Source organism: Hemitrygon akajei, chromosome 11, assembly GCF_048418815.1.
Source record: "Hemitrygon akajei chromosome 11, sHemAka1.3, whole genome shotgun sequence".
NCBI lineage: Eukaryota > Metazoa > Chordata > Chondrichthyes > Myliobatiformes > Dasyatidae > Hemitrygon > Hemitrygon akajei.
Genome location: NC_133134.1, coordinates 71,887,795 through 71,904,555, shown reverse-complemented (window position 1 = coordinate 71,904,555; position 16,761 = coordinate 71,887,795). Strand labels below are relative to the sequence as shown.

The following is a 16,761-nucleotide window of genomic DNA, read 5'->3' as shown; positions in this document are numbered from 1 at the left end:
CCTTTCCGCGCATCGGGCGGCATCCTTGCTGTTTTAGCCTTTCGCTGTTTCTCGCGAGGCCGAATTACTAGCTTGACGCTCAGCCCAGAACGATGGGAAGACCGAGAGGAGCCAGTCGGATTCGAACCTGGGACCACTGGCCTCGAAGTCCGGTGCTGATGCCACTGCACCACACTGGCTATCATATTTTTATCTGATGTAAAATTTGTCTTGTGGCAGCAGAACTGTGCAAAGACATAAAATTCAATAAATCACAAAAATAAATAAGATTGCAAAAGAAAGGAATATTGAGGCAGTTCACAGTAATCTGATGGTGCAGGGGAAGAAGGCATCTCTGAATCGTTAAATCCAGAGACCATTAAATTGGTATTGGTTTATTATTGTCACATGTACCAAGATGCAGTGAAAACTTGCCTTGCCTGATTTGTTCATACAAATCAGATCATTAAGCTTAGAATAAGAAAATATGATAACAATGCAGAATAAGGTGTAAAAATTGCCAAAAAATACACTGCAAGATAATAATGAGGTAGATTGTGAGGCCTGAGTTCATCTTATCGGACAAGAGTTATCAGGAGCTGTGCTTGAGTCTGGTGGTATGTGCTCTTGTATCTTCTGCCTGATGGGAGAGGGGAAAAGGGTGGAACGTGTGGGGTCTTTGATTATACTGGCTGCTTTACCGATGAAGCTAGATGTGTGGACAGAGCCCATGGAGGGGAAGCCGAGCTGTGTCTCTGCAACTCTCTATGGTTTGTTGAGGTCATGGGCTGAGCAGCTGCCATGCCAGACCATTATGCATCCAGACAGAATACTTCCTATGGTGCATTTGGCAGGGACAAACCAAATTTCTTCTGTCTCCTGAGAAGGCAGAGGCGTTGGTGAACTTTCTTGGTCATGACGACTAGGTGTTTGGACCAGGACAGGCTATTGGCGATTTTCACGCCCAGGAACTTGAAGCTCTCAATCTCAACATCGTTAATGTAGACAGGAGCATTGGCATTGTCCCCCCCCCCACCCCCTTCGGAAGTCAATGGCCAGGTCTTTTGTTGACATTGAGGGAAAAATTGTTGTCATGACACCACATCACTAGGCCATCTCTTTTCTGTACTCCGACAAGTTGTTGAGGTGTGGCCCACCATAGTGGTAAACTTGCAGAGGGAGTTTGTGCAGTATCTGGCCACACTGTCATTGAGTGTACAAGGGGTAGAGTAAGGGTCACAGGCCACAACCTCATGATAAATTATTACAGTACAGAATACTACATGTGTGGCCTTATCAAAGACCCTTTATAAATGAAGTGTGGCTTTGAGAATGAGGGCATCCATTATGCCCAAGGTTACAAAGGGACATGAGAGTTTAGCAAGAAGCAAAGATCATCCCCTCAAATATTTGGTATGAATATTAAAATGCCTGAAAGAGTGCCAGAGATTGAGCAAGCAGCTAATGGGCGGTTAGATGACGTGGAGATCCAGCAGCACAACGCCAACAGAGGAAACTTCAGAGAAGTTGCGGGTCTTCAAGTACGAGGGGGCGGGGGAAAGGGCTACTTCGAGCGCATGCGCGAGCAGTGGGGCTCTTGCTCTTGCGCAGTGCAGACGATCTCGGCGCATGCGCAGAGGCGGCAGTGCCCGCAGTCGGCTGCGAGCAGCAGAGACGATGGCGAGCTGAGAGCGGCGGGTAATTAAAAACACCCACTCCAAGGTCAGTCGAACCGCTTTCTTCGCGCTGATGGTAGTTTTTGCTTGCTCGTTTTTAAAGAATGATAAAACGCCGTGGTGGTGGGGAAACAACATCTTTATGTATATGCGTGAGGGAAGCGACAACCAAACCTGACGGCCTTGACGGAAGTCCCTTCTACCGCGTCCTCACTATTGGTCGGTGGTCCTTTGTGATGTCAGGGGTAACACAATTGATTGGGGGCTGCGTTGTCCGTCACTTTGATGGACGGGAATGCTACAAGTTAGGTTGCGGTGGGGGGAGCGCTCTGAAGTTGCTGACATCGTTTTTTAAAGGGATGGATGGATGGATGGAGGGAGGGAATGGGATCAGTTCAGGTAAAGCAGCTTCCAACCGAGGGTCTGACACGGCATTTACAAAACAGACTCGTATCTTGTCAAACACCACCTTATTTACAATGGCGAACATTGGCACTTGCTCTGCGTATAAACATTTAGTGCACATTTTATTTGGAAATCGAATAATCGGAGCTTATATACTTAAATCTTTCTGTTTCGTAATCCAAATAATAGTATTGACGTGGGAACCCTTTCAGAAGTACCTTTAAGTTCCTTAGAATGCATACTGTTTTGACAGCTGAACTTGCTGGCCTATACTTAAGATTGAGGTGGAGTATGTTTTTAATCTGGATGGGAAGGTTATGAGCACTGAAAAGACGTATTTGCGATTCCTGGCCCTGTAAAGGTGCCAAGTACTAATCACTGTACATGGGCAATTAAAATTAACTTGTCTTTATGGTTGATAACGCAGATATTTCTAACGGGTTGGGTGCATTCTCAAAATCAGTCAGCACCACCAGGAAATAATGCTCTTTATATTCTTCACTGAGTCATGCTTGACGAAGTGTAATTGATAGCTCCAACTTTTATAGAGGGTCTTATTAAAGTAAGGATCATCTATCATTCATAAGTTCATATTCAGGCTTTTGAGAAACCTCCCGGTATATTTTTTTTATGAAAGACCTGGTTGCAGCAGTTCAACAAGGCATGAAAAATTCAAATGGTTCAATTTAATATCAGAATGTATACAGTATACAACCTGAAATTTATACTCTTTGCAGAGATCCACAAAACAAGAAACCCCAAGACTGATTGATAGAAACATCAGAACCCTGAAGCCCCCTTCCTCCCTTCCATTGCATAAGCAGTAGCCAAACCATCGACCCACTCCCTCCCCCCCCACTTGCACCAGCAGAAGCATTGAACACCCCCCCACACAGCCACACCATGCAAGCAATAGCAAAAGCCCCCGAAGCAACCTCGATCTAGTCCATCAAAATTTACAGTCCATAACCCAGTACTTTGGTATCTCAGACAGGTTCTCTCTCGCCAGCGGGGGGAGAGAGAAATCACTCCTGCAAAAACGAGCAAACCACTGCTCCGATGGGCAGTGCTTCGCCAAGGCACCCCTCCCTCCCCCATGTCCCCTGTCTCGATGACCAACAGGCTGTTACTTACCATCAAAGAGGATCGCTCCAGTACAGAGGCCTTCTTCCAACAGTTGTCTCAATGTCTAGTCTCCCATCAGAATCTGGTTTATTAACACACACGTATTGTGAATTTTTTTTGGCAGCAAACCATAAAAAAATTAAAAGTTACAATAAAGATAAATAGTGGAAAAGAGGAATAGAGAGGTAGTGTCTATGGACTGTTCAGATGACAGAGGGGAAGAAACTGTTCTTAATATCTTTAGGCTTCTGTGCCTCGTCCCTGCTGGCAGTAATGAAATGAGTGTCTTTCGTGATGGATACCACCTTGAGGCATCCCCTTTTGAAGCTGACGCAGTGGTGGGGACCATTGTGCCTGTGATGAGCTGGTTGAGTTTACAACTCTCTGCAGCCTCCTTCAATCCTGCACATTGGAGCCTCTGTACCAGATGGTGACACAACCTGTCAGAATGCTCTCCCCCGTACCCCTGTGGAAATTTACCCGAGTCCGTGGTCATCGTCATCTTCAGCCACCACTACTGTGACGTAGGCTGATGACAGCGGCTCACCAGAGTCCTGTGTCCTGGGCCAGTCCCTCAAGCTGTCCCCAGGTGTAGCCTGTCTTCTTGGTGTATCCTCCTCCGAGGATGAGGTCTTTGGAGCTTCTGCTGCTCTGGGTTTTTACACGATGGCATTGCTAGTGCCAAGCTCAACCCTCCTCCTTCTGTGGCTGTGGTTGGAAAAGTCCTCAAACTCCTAAACCACCTCAAAGGGCAGTTAGGTATGGACAATTAAATGCTGGCTCACCCCGCAAAGCCCACGTCCCTTGAATGAAAACTTTCTGAAGAAAAAGAGTGGTGAGTGTTGTCTTGCACAGTATTGTGGTGATGTTATGCTACAGGAACACAGCACATAATGAACAAATGATATGCGACAAGATCCTGTAAGTGACACTGAGTTGGAAGAGTGCTGTTAATTAACTTTTGTTGTCTTGGAGAAAGGATTAGTTCTGTAGGCTGTCCTAGAATTATTGCCATAGGATCAGGAGATTTGCAGGCTGTTGGTTTGTACCATTGCATGTTATTGTAAACGTGCCAATAACATTATATCTTCTCACATAGTCGTACACCTCGCTCTTTATGTCACCCTGTCAATCTTCAGGCCATACCACTCCGGGACTTGTGCAGGTATTATTTTGTGACTGTATGTGCTGTGTTTTGCACCCTGGCCCCAGAGAAACAATACTTTGTTTAGCAACACAGAAAAATGCTGGAGGAACTCAGTAGGTCAGGCAGCATCTGTGGAAATGAATGAACAGTTGATATTTTGGGCCGAGACCCTTCATCAGGACTGGAAAGGAGGGGGGAAGATGCCAGAATGAAAAGGTGAGCATAGCTAGAAGGTGGTAGGTGAAGGAAGACAGGTGGGTGAGGGAGGTGAAGGGCTTGGAGGATAACTCGAATGTTTTGTTAGGTGAAGACAGGTGGGTGGGGCTGGAGGATAGCTCGAATTTTTTGTTTCACTGTATGCATGTGTATGGTTGAATGACCATAAACTTGATGCAATTAAAGAGTAGTAACTGCTGCAGTGTAGCACTCTCTCCCTTAATGTGACTAGGTTTCTTATTGTCATATCCGTTGAGGTACTGTGAACAACTTGTCTTGCATACTGTTAATTAGATCGTTTCATTACAACATTACTAAGAGCATTGACAACATCCAAGGTAAGACAAGAACAGAATGCTGAATAAAATGTAGCAGCTACCGAGAGAGTGCAGTGCAGGTAGACTATAAGGTTGGAAGGCCATAATGAGGTTGATTGTGAGGTCAAAAATCAAACTATTATCCAATATAACTCGGAGTCCTGCCATGTGCAGAAGTTCGCTGATGACACGGCCATAGTGGGGTGTGTCAGGAATGGACAGGAGGAGGAGTATAGGAAACTGATTCAGGACTTTGTGATATGGTGCAACTCAAACTACCTGCGTCTCAATATCACCAAGACCAAGGAGATGGTGGTGGACTTTAGGAGATCTAGGCCTCATATGGAGCCAGTGATCATTAATGGAGAATGTGTGGAGCAGGTTAAGACCTACAAGTATCTGGGAGTACAGTTAGACGAGAAGCTAGACTGGACTGCCAACACAGATGCTTTGTGCAGGAAGGCACAGAGTCGACTGTACTTCCTTAGAAGGGTGGCGTCATTCAATGTCTGTAGTGAGATGCTGATGATGTTCTATAGGTCAGTTGTGGAGAGCGCCCTCTTCTTTGTGGTGGCGTGTTGGGGAGGAAGCATTAAGAAGAGGGACGCCTCACGTCTTAATAAGCTGGTAAGGAAGGCGGGCTTTGTCGTGGGCAAAGTACTAGAGAGTTTAACATCGGTAGCTGAAAGAAGGGCGCTGAGTAGGCTACGGTCAATTATGGAAAACTCTGAACATCCTCTACATAGCACCATCCAGAGACAGAGAAGCAGTTTCAGTGACAGGTTACTATCGATGCAATGCTCCTCAGACAGGATGAAGAGGTCAATACTCCCCAATGCCATTAGGCTTTACAATTCAACCGCCAGGACTTAAGAACTTTTTAAAAGCTATTATTAATGCTTTTTGAGATAGTGATTTAGATGCATATCATATTTTTTACTGAGTTAAGTATTGTATGTTATTAGTTTTGCTACAACAAGTGTATGGAACATTGGAAAAAAAGTTGAATTTCCCCATGGGGATGAATAAAGTATCTATCTATCTAGGGGTACAATTATTCAGTAGTCTTCAAATAGCGGGATAGGATCTGTCCTTGAGCCTGGTGGTACATGCTTTCAGGCTTTTGTATCTTCAGATTGATGGGAAGAAGGAGAGAGAATGTCTGGGATCAGTGGAGTCTTTGATTATGTTGGCTGCTTTACAGTGAGAAGGACAGAGGGCGTGCATGGAGGAGAGGATTTCTGTGATGTGCTGAGCTGTGTCCACAACTCTGTGCAGTTTCTTGCGGTTGTGGGCAGAGAGCAGTTGCTGTAGCAAGCTGTTATGCATCCAGACAGAATGCTTCCTCTGGTACATCAGTAAAGGTTAAGAGCCGACGGGGACGTGGCAAATTTCTTTACCCTCCTGAGGAAGTAGAAGTGTTGGTGAGGTTCACCCCGGGAACTTGAAGTCCTCAACCCTGTTAACCTCAGCTCTGTTAGGAGCAGGTGCACTGCCTCTCTTTCTGAAGTCAGTCTTCTGTTGTGTTGATATTGAGGGAGAGGTTGTTGCCATGATACCATGTCTCCTTCCTTTATTCCAAATCATCACCATTTGATATACAGTCCAGCATGGTGGTATCAACTGCAAACTTGTAGGTGGGGTTTTGTAAACCATGTCGTCATGAGGACATGTAAGGCCTACAGGCGTGCAAAGAGCAGCACAACACACCAATAAACTGGAAAGGCTGCAATACAACAAGTTGTGAGGATATTACAAGGATCTGAGGGTTTGTGTAACAAGGAGGGCTTGGTACCCTGAGACACTTTTCCGTGGACTGTATGAGATTGAAAGGTGAGCTGGTATATGAAATGATGTGGAGCTGCAGTGTTTTTCTCCAGGGTAGTGGAGTCCAATACCAGAGGGCATATTTTGAAAGTGAGAGGGGAAAGGTTTCAAGGAGACAGATGGGAGCAGATTTTTCACCCAGAGGGTGGTGTGTAAATGGAAAGAGGTGCCAGAGGGAGGTATATTTATGACATTTAAAATATCTTTGGACGAGTACCTGGCTAGGAAGGATTTGAGGAGATGTGTGCTAAACACAGGCAAATAGGACTTGTGTTAGGCATTTTGGTTGGCTTGGACGAGATGAGCCGAAAGGCCTGTATAGTTCTGACTCTAATACGACTATCATTTCTGTGCTTGCTCCGAGTTATTACGGGAAGCGAGGGAAGGAATTACTATGCCTTTGGTAATGATCTTTACGTCCTCACTGGCCACAGCAGTTGTTGGGTGGCAAACGTTATTCCTTTGCTCAAGAAAAGGATTATGGATAACCCTGGAAATTATAGATCAGTGAGTCTTCATTCAGTGGTGGGCAAATTATTGGAGAGGATTCTTAGAGACAGGACTTATGAATACTTGGAGAAGGCTGCCTCTTCAAAATGAAGGGAAGCAGCATGAAACGTCAACTGTTTATTCCTCTCATTAGATGCTGCCTGACATGCTGAGTTCTTTCAGCATTTTGTGTGTGTTCCTCAAGGTGGGATTATCTCATTATCCTATTGAACACTGAATAAAATTAGTGTGGCCTTGAGGTTGAAATGCTCCTGATTTTGTGGAGATGGAAAAGTAATTTGAGTCTGACTATTTTCATTCTGTTGTCCTTAGAGCAGTTGTGACAATAAACCTGATTCTGAAGTGCAATGTGTAAAAGGCTTGTAGGACTGACGATTGCACAGAGGCATTCAGACTGAAAACGGGCAGAGAGAGTTAGTTGGATTCGCATCCGGCTGTTCTGAGTCTCTTGATCCCTCAGTCTACATGTTTGTGACCCTAGCCCCAGCTGCTCTGCACTTTGTAATTGTGGTACTACAAGTTGAAGCCCAATGGTCAAAGCGGGAGTTTGGACACTGGAGGCCTGTCCTGAAGTTGGATAATTGTCAGTGTTTGTGTGTGAGAGGGAGGAAAGTAGCTTGTTTGCTGCTGTTCTGAACATTGTGGGCATGCTGTGTTGCCACAGGAATGCGTGGAGACATTTGTGGACTGTCCCCAGCACGTCTTTAGGCTGTGCTGGTTGTTAATGCAAATTAGGCATTTGATGTCCATGTGTTAAATAAATCTGAATGTGAAGATCGATATTTATTCTCCTCTCTAGATGCTGCTGAGTTGTGTGGGTTGCCATGTTTTGCATTCTCATTGTTATTTCCCTTTGTACGACCTTGATGTGCTTGTGTCTCTTCAGATCCCATTCAAAGCAAAGATGATGACTGTTTCTGTGACTCTGGGTCATTGGAGAGAGGTGCTAGGTCCAGGACTAGGAAGATGTGGCAATCGGTACTGAGAAAGGGTCTTGGTCCAGAACATCGACTGTTTATTCCTCTCTGTAGATGCTGCCTGACCTGCTGAATTCCTCCAGCATTTTGTTTTAGTGACACAGTGTGGAAAAGGCCCTTCCGGCCCTTTGAGCCATGCTGCCCAACAACCCACTATGTAACCCTGGCCTAATCACAGGACAATTTACAATGACCAGTTAACCCATACGCTTTTGGACTGTGGGAGTAAACTGGAGCACCTGGAGGAAACCCACACGGCCACAAGGAGAATGTACAAACTCCTTACAGAGGACGCTGGGATTGAACGCTGAAATCTGATACCCTGAGCTGTAATAGTGTCACACTAACCGCTGCGCTACCTTGGTGCCTGAGTGTGTTTATATGTGTCACTCTGGATTTCCAGCATCTGCAGAATCTCTTGTGTTCAGCATGGCCGTGAATGATGGGGATTATAAATCAAACCAGGTTTACAGAAACCCAACTCTCCTGACTGGGTATTTCCCTGGGGACAGCACTGGCAGCCGGTCGCCAACTCGACGTTGTTGTTTTCTTCTTTACTGAATGATCAGTGTGTCCTAAGACAATCGATACTCTGAAGCACAGTGGCCATCATACAACCTGTGGGTGTTTCTGCCAATAACGAGTGCATTGTGCTGAGCAAAGTCTTGATAAATTCTGAATACAGTGAAGGCTCCTTTGTTGATCTGCTCTGCCTGCCATGTAGTTGTATGCACAGGGAGTAGATGGGCTTTGTTAGCATGGAGGACTCCTGGTTCTGCCTCCAGGCTACGCCTACGCCCTACTCCTGTGTCTTAAATTTCATAATTAAAATTTTCTACGACCTTGTTTTATTTTGGTAAGGTTGTTCTTGTAGTTTTCCACCCCTCCGCGTTATTTTATTCAGACTCTGTCCCCTGCCCATTTCACCCCTCACTTCATGCCACAGCCAAGGGGCTTCATGTCAAGTGGGTTGATAACTTTAGATTCATTGCCGTTAGTTAGCATATCAAGGATCTGTCCTGGGACTGGCACCTGAGTGCCATTACAAAGAAAGCACTGTAGTGCCTCTACTTTCTAGAGGGTGCGCAGATTCGCACGTCACCTGAAAATTTTATAAACTTCTATTGATGCGCAGTGAAGAATGATTGCTTACCTAGCAGTTGGTATGGTAACACCGATGCCCAGGAACAGAAAGGCCTACAGAAAGTGGTGAATACACCCCAGTCCATTACGTGCAAAGCCCTCTCCACCATTGAGAATATCTGCAAGGAGTGCTGCCACAGGAAAGCAGCATCCATCATCAAGGACCCCCACCACCCTGGCCACGTGCTCTTCTCACAAATGCAATCGGGAAAGAGATCCAGGGGCCCAGGGTGCCATCAGGTTCAGGAACAGTCATTACCCCTCAACCATCAGGCTGCTGAGCTAGAGTGAATTAACTTTAGTCTCCAACTCTCAATTCTGAACTGATTCCTTAACCTATAGACTTGCTGTGTTGTCTGAGGACTAAATTATTTGCCTGGCACAAGATGGACCTACCTCGTCTGCAGAAAAAACTGTCCGATGGTTTACACCTGGCAACACGGGAGCTGTCTGGGGGAGCTGATCCATAGCCCCTGCCAGTGCAGCACAGCGTTGGGAGTGTCAGGTTAAGGATAATCTTCCTCCAACTCTTGATTTTTCCAAAGTAATTTAAAGACAAAATGTCTAAAAGTGATACTAAACCTGATTCTGATTCTACAACCAACGGTACTGGTACTTGTTATCTATGACAATTCCTTCCATCTCTCCCCAACTCATCTGATCACCCTATCCTACCTCTTTCTTATTAGGATTAACTTTAAGTGAACTCTTGCCAAGCCAAACTCTGGAAGAACCCTGTGCTCGCTGTGTAGATTCGAATCAGCGCTGCATCATGGATACTGGCCTCCCCAGCATCGAGGGCATCGTCAAAAGACGATGTCTCAGAAAGGCAGCATCTGTCATTAAGACCACCATCATCCAGGACATGCCCTCTCATTGCTACAGAAAGTTGTAAACTTTGCTAGCTCCATCGTGGACACTTGCCTCCCCAGCAAGGGCATCTTCAGATGGCAAAGCCTCCAGGGCAGCATCCACCATTAAGGACCCCCATCACGCAGGACATGCCCTCTTAATGCTGCCATCAAGGTGGTGGTACTGAGCCTGTATACACACACTCAGCATTTCAGGAACAGCTTCTTCCTCTCCACCATCAGATTTCTGAGTGAACAATGAATCCACGTACACCATCTCACTTTTTTTTTCTTTTTTTGCTCTCCTTTTGTGCTACTTATTTAATTTTTAATATATATTTCTTACTGCAATTTATAGTTTTTATTAGGTATTGCACTGTACTGCTGTTGTAAAACAACAAATTTCACAATGTATGCCAGTGATATTAAACCTGATTCTAATTCAATGTCATTCAGACAGTAAGCTAATCCCACACATTACTGGTGATTGAATAGGAATTTGTTCCGGTATATAGGGTTCCACGAGGGAAGGATGAACCTCTGGTCTGACATATCCTGCAGTTGAATATTTCAGAATCAGGTTTAATATCACTGTTCTCAGTATTTTTTTTATTTGGATAATTTGTCTTATTTTACCTATTAGTTGTTTGGTCGTCTTTATGTATAGTTTTTGGTAAACTCCACTGTATTTCTTTATTTTTCTTGTAAATGCCTGCAAGAAAACAATTCTGAAGGAATGTTCTGGTGACATCTATGTACTTTGATAATAAGTTTACTTTGACTTTGGTGGTGTTCCCCTTTGCAGTAAAGGTTGTAAGTTTGTAATGTGCTGCAGAAGACTTGATGTGAGGTTACGTCTTGCTGTTTGCAGGATGCAGACTCGCATCTCGCAGAACCTGCAGGATGCAGACTCGCATCTCGCAGAACCTGCAGGATGCAGACTCGCATCTCGCGCTGCCTGCAGGGTCCAGCCACATCGAGGCAGCGGTGAAGCAAGCTGTTGATCTGGGTAGTGAATGTGGAGTCGCTGAGGGAATCCAGTTATCCTGAGTAACGTCATGCTTCTTGAGTCAGAGTCAGAATTAAGTTTATTATCACTGGCCTATGTCGGTGAAATTTGTTGTTTTGCAGCACCAGTCCTTTGCAATACATAATTACAATAAGTATATATAAAAATAAATTAAATAAATACTGCAAAAAGAGAGAGAAAATCATGACGTAGTGTTCATGGGCTTGTTGTGCATTCAGAAATCCAATGGAAGAGGGGGAGAAGATAGTTCTGAATTGTTGAGTGTGTGTCTTCAGGCTCCTGTACCTCCTCCTTGACAATGAGAAGAGGGCACGTCCAGATAGTGAGGGTCCTTCATGATGGATATCCTTTTTGAGACATCACCTCTTGACGATGTCCTCTTGTGTTGGGGAGGCTCTTGCCTATGATGGAGCTGTCTGAGTTTGCAACTCTGATCCTATGCATTGGCTCCTCCATACTTGACGGTGATGCAAATAGTCAGAATGGTCTTCATGGTACATTTGTAGAAATTTGTGGCAGTGGAGGATATGTCTTGAAGCCTATTGTGGCACAAGTGCTTCTACATTCATAGCATTTGATTGTGCCGGTAACTGGTTCATCAGGAGTTTATAATGATGTAATTATGTTGCTATTTCCTTTTGTGGGGGAGGAACATCCACTCTTCATTTCCCTCTGTGGGGTCGATTGATGTCCTTTGTAGACAAAGAAAGAGCAGTGAGTTTCCTGGACTGGACAACACTTCACTCCATTATCGTTACCTTCCTGTGGCATATGTTTCCGTTCAAAGTAAATTTATTATTGAAGTATTACTATATACTACCTTGAGATTCTTGCAGATTTTATTCTGTGCATGTCTGCAAGAAGATGAAACTCAAAGCAGTATATCATACTTAAATTTAAGTTTTTTTTCTATTTTACCATTCCTCTCAAATTTTAAAGTAAATTTATCATTGAAGTGTATATATTACCATGAGATTCATTTCCTTGCAGCCATTTACAGGATAAAAAGAGAAATACAATAGATTTAACAAAAACCATACATAAACTAAGACACTAACCAATCAGTGTGCAAAAGAAAGCAAACTCTACAAATTAAAACAATACTGAGAACAGGAGTTGTTAAGAACCCTTGAAAGTTCAGAGTTATCATCTACACTGGTTTAAGAGCCTGATGGTTGTATGGTAATAACAGTTTCTGTGGGACCTAACAATCCTGAACCTCCTACCTGGTGTAATAGAGGCCTTCTCTCTAAGCACCACACAGCCGGTGGTGGTTTGTATTTAGCCAGATCTAGCATTCTCGGCTTGCAATGTTGCAGTCCTCAATTATTTACATTTTCGTTGCTGCCTTTGTTCCCTGCATAAGCTGTGTACACAGTAGCTCAACACATTGTTTATATCGGTTCCAGCATGGACAATGGAAGCTGGGATAGCCACGGTACTGGAGTGGCTGCTCATCCTGGAAAAAGAACAAAGCAGTTCACCTGCCCCACCCCCTCCTCGCACTTTGTTCCTTTGGTAGTCTCCTCCTCTGCCCCTGAAGACTTTGCGAGCCCTTTGAACAGCAAGTTCCCTCAACCAATTAATCTGACTACCTCTTCAGATACTACCTCAAGTGTTTTATCACGAGCGGAGGCCCAGGCCCTTCAAATCCACACCAACTAAAAACCTTAAGAGATTCTGCAGACACACACAAAATGCTGGTGGAACGCAGCAGGCCAGGCAGCATCTATAGGGAGAAGCACTGTCGACGTTTTGGGCCGAGACGCTTCGTCAGGACTTCTGCAGATGCTGGAAATCCAGAACAGCACATGCAAAATGTTGGAGGGACTCAGCAGGTCAGGCAGCATCTGTGGAGGGGAGTAAATAGTCGATGTTTCGGGCCAACTATCAACCCCTCATTTAAAAGATAACAGATTTAAAAGATTAGCTTTATTTTTCACTTGTGCATTGAAACAACAGTGAAATGAGTTGGGGATGTGCTGGAAAAGCCCTCAAGCGTTGCCATGCTTCTGGCATCAGAATAGCATGTCTACAACTCATGACTCTAATCCGTGATTCTTTGGAATGTGGGAGGAAACCAGAGCACTCGGTCACGGGGAGAACATACAGGACTTGAACCCAATCTTGCAGCAGGCGCTGTAAAGCGTTGTGCTAACCACCGCCCTGCTGTGCCACCTGTGTCCAATGTCAATCTCACTTTTTATTCTCTCATGTATTCCTCAACTCTCACCCTGCATTCTGCCCTCTCTACACACTGGGGCCAGAATCAGTTTATTATCATTGTGGCCTCCTGTGTATCAGTGAGACCCGATGTAAATTGGGAGACCACTTCACTGAGCACTAATGCTCCATCCGCCAGAAAAATAGGGATCTCCCAGTGGCCACCCATTTTAATTCCACTTTCCATGCCCATTCCGATATGTCTATCCATGGCCTCTTCTACCATCATGGTGAGACCGTACTCAGGTTGGAGGAACATCTTATATTCCTTCTGGGTAGCACCCAACCAGACAGCATAAACATTGATTTCTTGAACTTCCAGTAATGCCCCCTCCTTCACCATGCCCCGTCTCCTTTTTTCTCTCTCACCTTGTCTCCTTGCTTGCTCATTGCCTCCCTCTGGTGCTCCTCCCCCCCTTTTCTTTCTTCCATGGCCTTCTGTCCTCTATTATTAGATTCCCCCTTCTCCAGCCCTGTGTCTCTTTCACCAATCAACTTCCCAGCTCTTTACTTCACCCCTTCCTCTCCCAGTTTCACCTTCCACCTTGTGTTTCTCTCTCCACGCCCCCATCTTTTAACTCTACTCACCTTTTTTCTTTCTCCAGTCCTGCTGAAGGGTCTCGGCCGTATACCCTTTTCCATAGATGCTGCCTGGCCTGCTGAATTCCACCAGAAGTTTGTGTGTGTTGCTTTTATTATCACTGACTTTTATTTCTGGCAGCAATATAGGGCAAAATCAGAATATTACTATCAATTATAATAATAAGCACGTTGTGCAAAAAGAAATGCATAGCAACATAGTGTTTACAGGTTCAAGACCAGAATGAGGCCATTCAGCCCATTGGGTCTGCTCTGCCATACCATCATGGCTGATTTATTCTACCTCATCACCCCATTCTCCTGTCTTCTCCCCATAACTTTTGACACCCTGACTAATCAATCTCCGTGAATTCAGAAATCTGATGGTGAAAGGGAAGAAGCTGTCCCTAAGACGTTGATTGGGAGCCTTCAGGCTCTTGTACCTCCTCCCCAATGGTAGTAATGAGAAGAGGGCTTGTCCAAGATGGTGAGAGTCCTTCTTGAAGCACCACCTCTTTAACAAATTAACGTGCTAACCCACACCCCTTGTAATGTAGTATGTAGAATGTAGTAGGGAACATGGTGAAGTGTTGTCACAGACACAAGAGATTCTGCAGATGCTGGAACTCAGCAAGTAGGCAGCGTCTATAGAGGGAAATAAACAGTTATCATTTCAGACTGAAATGAAGGATCGATTGTTCATTCCCCTCAGAGATGCTGCCTGACCTGCTGAGTTCCTCCAGCATTTTGTGTGTGTTGTCACAGTTACAGAGTGGTAGAATGGAAGCAAGCCCTTCGGCCAGTCGAATCTGCATTGACTATCAGCCTCCCTTTTACACTGACCCTAGGCTCTCATCCACTTTCCTCAGATCTGCCTCTCACCCCCACACCAGGACAATCTGTAACCTACCAAACACCGTGCCTTTGGGATGTGGAGGGAAACCCAGGTGGTCACAGAGAGACAAAAAATGGTGGATACGGCCCAGTCCATCATGGGTAAAATCCTTGTCACGTGTATGGATCACTGTTGCAAGAGAGCAGCATCCATCATCAAGGACCCCCAACATCCAGGCCATGCTGTCTTCAGGAAGGAGGTACAGGAACCTCAGGACCTACACCGCCAGTTATTACTCCTCAACCATCTCCTTAAACCAGAGAGGATAACTTCACTCACCCCATCACTGAATTGTTCCCACAACCTATGGACTCACTTTTAAGGACTCTTCATCTCATGTTCTCGATTTTCATTGCTTATCTATTCATTATTTTTTCTTTTTCTTTTTCTTTTTGTATTTGCAAAATTTTTTTGCACATTCGTTGTTGTCCATCCTATTGGTGCAGTCTTTCATTAATTGGTTATTGGATTTATTGAGTATGCTCGCAAGAAAGTGAATCTCAGCATTAAATATTGTGACATATATGTACTTTGATAATAAATTTACTTTGAACTTTGACCGTTAGCTACTTAGTTGATATTTTTTGGACTGAGACCCTTCATCAAGACCAGATGAGGGAGGTCTGTTCGGGAGTTCAGTGAGGCCCTCTCTCACTGTTCCCCCCCCCCCCCCCTGTAATCTCTGCTGCTCTCCAACTCTTTGATCATATACTTCATTCCCCTCACCTGTACACCTCCCAATCACCCACCTTCTCATTCTAGCTTCCTCCCCCATTCCTTTCCAGTCCTGATGAAAGGTCTCGGCCTGAAACGTCGACTGTTTACTCCCCTCAGTAGATGCTGCCTTTCCTGCTGAGTTCCTCCAGCATTTCCAGCTTCTGCAAAATCTTTTGTGAGGATGTTCAGACTCCATACACAGGCAGCACTGGAGGTCAGGATTCAACCTGGGTCACCACTGCTGTGAGGTTGTGATTCTACCAGCCGCAACACTTACGTTTGTTGTAGGAAGTTTGGGACCCGGTCTGTACACAGTGAGCTTCTAGAAGGAAAATTACTGAGGAATTTGTTTATAGGGATGCTGATTGGGACTCTTGGAGTGTTGAATTTATAAATAATGGTTAATTCAAAAGGAGATTCAGCAGGTAGTGTTCCTGTCTCACAGCTCCAGGCTCTCCTGACCTTCCGTGTTAAAGTGCAGGTTCGAGAGGGAAATAGAGGTGACATTTCAGGTCAAAGATTCAGGATCCTGACAGAGACCCTCAAGTTCATTGTCATTCAACCATATGCAGCACATGCCACAGTAGCATAGTGGTAGCATGTTGCCGCTATAGCTCAGGGCACTGGAGTTCTGAGTCCAATCTCAGCATCCCCTGTAAAGAGTTCACATGTAATACGTGGGTTTCTCCAGGTGCTCTGGTTTCCTCCCACAGTTCAAAGACATACTGGTTAGTAGGTTAATTGGTCATTGTAAATTGTCCCGTGATTAGGTTGGGGGTGATCTGGGGTTGCGGGGTGGTGTGGCTTGAAGGCCCGGGAAGGCCTATTCTATGCTGTATCTATAAATAAGTATACTTGTATACCGCAAAAAGAAACAACATTCCTTCAGACCAAGGTGCACAACACAGTATGTATAACTCACGCACGCAGTAAATAAAGTAATATTACCACAAATAAATTAACAAATAATAGAACACATTCCAGAAGATTGAGATTTAACGTGGAGTGTATTTATGACACAAGTCAAAAAGTAACAGCATAATGTTACTGGAGCCTCATATGTGACGAGACCTGGGTGGTGGCAGAGAGCTCAGTAATCTCAAGGCCTGGGAGAAGAAGCTGTTATTCCTGTGGAGTCTTTTTA

At 44.8% G+C, this 16,761-nt stretch overlaps 1 protein-coding gene across 1 annotated transcript in view; it reads left to right on the top strand.

Moving 5' to 3' along the window:
- The first annotated feature begins 1,591 nt into the window (after positions 1 to 1,591).
- LOC140736343 (phosphatidylinositol 4-kinase beta-like) overlaps positions 1,592 to 16,761 on the top strand; it is an 87,451-nt gene continuing 72,281 nt past the window's right edge. Inside the window, exon 1 of the mRNA XM_073062338.1 lies at positions 1,592 to 1,701. The gene's annotated coding sequence lies outside the window, so the exon portion shown is untranslated. The remainder of the gene's footprint in view (positions 1,702 to 16,761) is intronic.